Source organism: Amblyomma mixtum, chromosome 3 (genome assembly GCF_055824585.1).
Source record: "Amblyomma mixtum isolate Tamu chromosome 3, ASM5582458v1, whole genome shotgun sequence".
NCBI classification, from domain to species: Eukaryota; Metazoa; Arthropoda; class Arachnida; order Ixodida; family Ixodidae; genus Amblyomma; species Amblyomma mixtum.
The window spans coordinates 48,163,241-48,169,589 of NC_143014.1; the positions used below are offsets into that span (position 1 = coordinate 48,163,241).

Consider the following 6,349-nt stretch of genomic DNA (forward strand, 5'->3'; position numbering starts at 1 on the left):
TCCTTTTAGAGTGCAGTTTAAGGTGATAGCAATTTCACCAACTGCCAGCTAGAGCAAAGTGCTAGAGAATAGGCCCCGTTTGCAGCCGGAATCCCAGTAGTGCTAGGACGGTTGGCTTTTTCAGATACCTACACGACCATTCAACTCAAAATGCCCAGATTACAGAATTCAGCTAGAGCTTCCCAAGCACTGTCGGTGCTCAACTGCTGAATGGGGTGGCGGTGTAGGTAAAAGCATCCCACACCAAGGGATAGTGCAATTAGAAAAGGCGCTACCTACCTGTCAAAAAGTTGAAATATGCTCCTCCTGCACATTAATAGTAGTGTCCATTACCCGATTCACAGCTTCATTGGGCTTCAGTACCCTTTCAGCAGTAGTCTCAGAGCAGCTTGTTAATGAAATCTTTGTTCCTCATTAACATTCTGCAAAATTTTCTGCTGCAAAGGCATAAACAGTAAGGTAACATGCAGCTCTGCATAAGAAACAATGTAGTGGCTGGGTATGGGCTCAAAAAACCCGTTTTGTAAACACGGTTTTCCTATAGGGCCAAAGAAGTTGTTAATGTATTCATAAGCTTCATTAATTACTGACAAGACATGTTGGTAGGAATACTTTATTTGGCACAGAGTTATGGCCGACACTGGACTATTGCCACTCTGCTTGTAGGCCAAGGTGCAGACTTAAAAGCACGTTCTTGAGCCAGTAGCCTTGGACCAGAGAATGCCGCGCCATTCCAGGTTGGTAGCTGCAGTTCCTCCACTGGTGTCGGTCATATGCAGGGCTAGATGCCATGAAAAGAGAAAACAATTGTGCAAGCTCAGGAAAGTTAAATGCAACTAATAATCCATCAACAGAAACCCAAAATCAAACGCATAAAAAACTGAATGCATGCAGGAGAAAAGAAAGGATAAGGACATCTCCCAACAGTCTGTCGCAGCAGCCAAAGCACTCCTGTAGTGGCCTTGCGCATGGATTTTAGAAAGATCATCAAAAAAGGATAAAAGCAACACTGTTCAAGATGTGCCAAAAGAACCACACACAAAAAGAAGTGTGTACAAAGCAGAGCTCAAGAGAGAATGAAAATAGTCAAGGCAAACAACGAAAGGGCTTCACTTGGTCAGACCGGTACTAATTAAGTCAGTCTCAAGTCCTGGCAGTTAGGTTTGGCCAGCCTTACAAAACTGCCGCATTTCCTTTCACGGCTTCTGACGCTGGCACAAAGGAGATCACCAGCTCCAAATGCTAAACCCAAAACCTTAAGGGGAGGGGAGACACCAAATTTTTGGGTGGCGCCTTTGTTTCAAACATTGCGTATTGCCCCAGGGCACATGATACATGCTGGGTGATTCATATACGCGCAGTAAATTTCTTACCCTGCTATTTATACTGAGCGAATTCAGTTTCTGAGTGCTGGGGTGTGTTAAGTCATTCCCAAGGAAGAGCAGCAACCTGGTCACATGGGCTCCAAAAAAATGTCTGCCGTTAAGTGATATGCCAAGCAAAGCAATGCAGGCAAGGGGCAACAACGAGTTCTGAGACCAAGCAGCTCACTTGCGATGAGCTCAGTCGGAATACGCGATGTCTGCATTGTACTGAGCTTTCACTTTTAGGTTTGGAACACTCTGCCCATTCCAGATTGACAAGAAAGAGCAACATTTTACAAGAGACTAGTTCAAGTGGTCTCGCGAGTATACTGTGCATTCATAAGCAGATAAAATTTGCTTTCTACCATACATTTTGCAAATAAATCATTGCTTTCCTTGCGCATTGCTGTGTACAAAATTGGAGCTAGGTGTTAGCAACTGTTGTTAATGTACTCTGCATAAGCCCTTGAGATCTGGATGCCAACTCAAAGCAGCATCTGCTTGCATTGGATGAAATACTCCCAGTGCAGTGCATTGCTGCTACCCGTATTGCATATATAAGGCAAATCTGCCAACAAAAAGAGCCGAGTAGCCGTTAAATGCAATCACGTGTTAAATATTGCTATTAAGGACAGCTGAAGCATACAACAAAGAGAATTAAAACATGGTGTCCAGCAAGATGCTCATTTCGAATTCCCGATGGCCAAAGTGAGAAACATAGTAGCAATGTTAATGGACAGTATGCATGATCTATTTGCCGAAAAAAAAAATTAAGCTGCAAAAGCTGCATTCAAAACAGATTTGCCTATCCTGTTTGAGAAAGCTGCTTTTACGAAGTCCAGCTCTTAATTACAGGTGGTTACCCTTTTCATATTATTCTTAAAAGCATTTTTGTTCTGTGCTAAGTGCATGTCAGCATCGAAATTTTCATTTTGAAGCAGATAGCAGAAGTAAAAATTCTCAGCAAACACAACTGGATGTTCTCGAAAAGTTCATATATTAAAACAGAAGCGATAATCGGGAAGGTAGTGCCGTGCATACGAGAAAACTGCTTGTTGGTTTTTCAAGTGATGCTTTCTGAAATGAACGTAAATTTAAAAGAAGAACATGTTTACACACTGCAGACACCAAAGCGTAATCACTTATCTCACCGCAATTAGTGCATCTGTTTCGGAACGTGGCTCCGTATGGATTCACAGCAGCACAATTGTAAAATGAACCATTAAGTCAGTACTCTACACACTTTCCGCAAGACCACAAAAAAATTGGACCGCGTGCAAAAGTCATCAGAGCAATAGTTAGTTCAACTCTACTGTTGTGTTTTACGTTACCAACAGTTACATTGGGCTGGGCTGATGAAAGATATATAAAAACATACTCAGCGCATATTTCTTTCTGTCAAACTGCACTGAGCTTTTGAGCAGAACTCTGGATGAAACACAGCAGTCTCACCTTTAGGGCCTTTGGGTGAACTGCCGGGCAAGCGGGCTCAGTGCTAGTCCTGGGTGATCTGCCAACAAAATATTCGGGTGCAAGGAAGTTGGCAACGGAATGCCTGATGTCAGATAACGGGCAATCACCTAATACTTACATACCAAAAGACAGAAATAACAAATTGCGCATGGGCAATCATATACACAGAATAGGCACTCATTTTTTGTAGAAAAACCATAAAACACAATACATTACATGTGCGCGGGCATTGCATCTCATTCATTTACTCTCCTTCCCGTCAGGAAATGTATAAAGGCGAGGTGCGATAAACATTGTATCCACCGTTGCAAACAAATTTTCTGCAGTGCTTTTTAATGCGCTCTTCAAGAAACAAACACTCGCGATCCCGCATACAGCACGACGAATCAATACAACATTAAGTGAGGAGGACAAGATGTACTTAAGAGTGAAAGCAGTAATTTGCTTATTAAAAAAAGATTGCAGAGCAAAAATAACTTAGCTAGTGTTATCTTGCGATAACGTTCCACACATGTGCATAGTGATAGTGAAGGGAATAAAAATAAATTTGCAACTCATTGGCTTCTAGCACTTGAAACAAAGCTGTATAGACAACATACATTTGCGAAGAAAAAAAACAACAGTAACTTTTTCATTTCAGCTCGTGCCGATGCTCCACCAGAAACACAACTTCCTACTGCAAAACGAAGCTTCATCGCTTTCTGTGGCCACATTTGTCACACACATACGAAAATTTAATTGAAAACGAAAACTGTCACTCAAGATCAAAAGTCTTACAGAAAACCGAGGATTAATTAATTTCTATTGACAGAATTTCCCATCGCGTACAAAAAACGAACTGATAACTAAAAATGGCCGTCAAGGTGGCAGGTAATCCAATATGGCTACTCGGCCTCCCCGCGGGGAGGCCGAGTGCCAAGTCAGTATGGAGGGTCTCCCTCCTGAAACAGTCACTGACGTTCATTACGACTCCCCGGACTCCCCGAACCTCAAACCAGTCAACTTTGAATATATTTGCTTGGCCTCCCCAAATTTCATGCCAGAATAGAGGGCAAGCGCCTCCCTCGCAAACATACGACGTAGTAGAACTCATGACGCAGTAGGCCTCAACTACGCAATTAAGCAAATAGCGCCACACACTATTTTGCTTTCGCAATGAATGCAATAATTTCTCTCTCAATGAGGAGTTGAAAACACTTTCCGTCGTCGCTTTGACAAAAGCTTCAAAAATCTTATTAGCTATTTGCTGCTGCCATATAGGATACAATTATGGAAGACGTCTATCTTCTTCAAATTCATACACGAGAATGTCGTAGAAACAGTTCCTGTAACTTGTCTGCAATGTCACCATCGAGATGCGATGACACTGAAGTGGATGAGGTATACAACTCACAATTTCAGCATCCGTCGGGCACTTCATGACCAGCGTCTTCTTCGGGATCGGCCTGGGCCACTATGAAACGGCGCAGAAAAGCTAAAATCGGCCGTACAAGAAAAAATTCGCTTTCCACTAACGGCAAAACATGCCAGAAGGTTGGTTTGAAGCTACATTAATAGCCGATTTCACTTTGTGCACATTGATTTTGCAGGATTACTTTCATGCCCTCATTACGGTAGTAGACAACTGTTACCAAATTGAAAATTCATTCGGCGTGCACACGTATTTATAGATAACAAGCACGTGACACAAAGAGCCAATCCACGAGCAAACAAGCACAAATAAGCCGATAGCAAATCCACAAATACGAAACCGAAACTAAAATCAATGGCTACAACCGCTGATCTGCACTAGGTGGCTGGATATCACCCTCCCTCGTTCCGAGACGAGCGCGAGTGAAGCCACCGGAAGATGGACGGCTTGTCCCGGAAGTCGGGTGTCTGCTGTGTATTTCAATGCAAAAAGTCGCATCTTTCGCCCTTTCGTTCTCAGTTTTTTGTGTTGTTCGTGTGTAATGTCTGCTGTTATATGAAAGGAACAAGCAAGCTGAACGCGAGAAATGTAAGGATTGTGTACAGAACCCTGTAATATTTGCGAAAGCGAAGGAAACAGGCATTCAGGTCTCACCCTGCCTCGGCAAAGGGGTACGTGCAATAAACACTATGTTCTTGTCTGGTTCTTGCCTTCCGAGAGTGAAGGAGAAGTAGTGGGATGACGATGAGGCTAGGTCATCTTAAAACCGAATTTTCGAGCAGGAAAGAAAAGGCACAGCGCGAGAGGAACGACTGACAAGAAAGTCGAATGCTGCAGTGCGCGTGAGAAGCGCTGTTAGAAGTCAGCTGGACCAAGCACCACGAATTAAAGCCCATTCAGGCTTAACTTGCTCCAATACGTAACAGTATATGACACGCGCCGTCGAAAAAGCAGTACCATACCTTTTGGAGGCGCTAATGTGAACCAACCGAACACCGTCGACACCTCACAAGATAGTAGCCTAGCCATCGCTCCGGTTCGTTCTAAACATAATACTGTAAAATGGTCGCTGCAAAGTAGGCTGCCTGGTGAATGTTTCAACCTATTCTTTCTTATATTTATCCCCCATTGATAGCATAACTTGGGCTTGAGCGTGGGAACAAGCATCACAGTAAAGAGCAGAGTTGGCGAAGCTAGGCAAACGAGACGACACCGCGCCGAGTAGACGAGGCACCATACTTGCTGCGTGTAGCGACGTCCTGTCGTCTGCTAGTGTCGTCGCATTGCGATGCAATGGACCCTTATTTTTCAAACGTCTTTCCCGAAGGCTTCGCTGGTCTCCTCGCCCAGAGCGGGGCGTACCCGTGACAGGGGGCGGTGCGAAACTGCGTAAAAGTATAATAGAATTACAACATTGAAAAATAAAGAATAAAGTATGACAAAAAATAGTCGTCTGCTACTTGGCGCCAAGTACAAAAAACACCGCCGAGCTGCGGAGCGTGTCTAAAGCCCCTTTATACTACTTTATACGCGTCGCACAGTAGCGCAGTAGCGACGGACGGTGAAATGCGTTGCGGCGGCGGTCTCGGCGTACTCGCCACAGACAGTACCTGAGTGATTGTGCTGAATGCGACGCGAAAGACTCTGTGGGCCGGTCGTCACGGAAATGAAAGTTTAGCGGTAATTATACTGCATGAAGCGATCGCTTATCGCCCGAAGCCACGCGCAGCGTGTCGCGTCTCCGCACTTGTGAGATGCGATCAGCGTCACGAGGAGAGGATTTGGCGGAGAAACGGATGGCTCTCGATCGTAACCTCAACGCCAAGGGCGTCCGCAGAAATTTTTGCAGGGGGGAGCCCCATTGGTTGTTGGCGCCGGAGGGGGAGGGGGGGGGGCGTATGTTCGTAGCAAAAAGGCACTATTTGCGGAGTAAATTTATTTATTTATATATAAATAAAAAATAAGTGAAATACACACATGAAAGAAAAATTACAAACAGCAAATTAAAGCGTGGCTAGGAGAGATACATTGGAGTTTATCAACGAAGAAACAATTAAAATTAATAAAAAATGCAATAAGATACTGTCACTTCGTGGAGAAG

The 6,349-nt window shown here is 44.1% G+C and overlaps 1 long non-coding RNA gene across 1 annotated transcript; it reads right to left on the bottom strand.

Moving 5' to 3' along the window:
* Positions 1-597: 597 nt before the first annotated feature.
* On the bottom strand, positions 598-5,992 carry LOC149350069 (uncharacterized). Its single transcript, XR_016290210.1, has 4 exons — positions 5,859-5,992; positions 4,231-5,633; positions 2,817-2,874; positions 598-781 (listed from the first exon to the last, which is right to left on the bottom strand). It is a non-coding gene; the product is annotated as an uncharacterized LOC149350069 (long non-coding RNA).
* Positions 5,993-6,349: the final 357 nt, after the last annotated feature.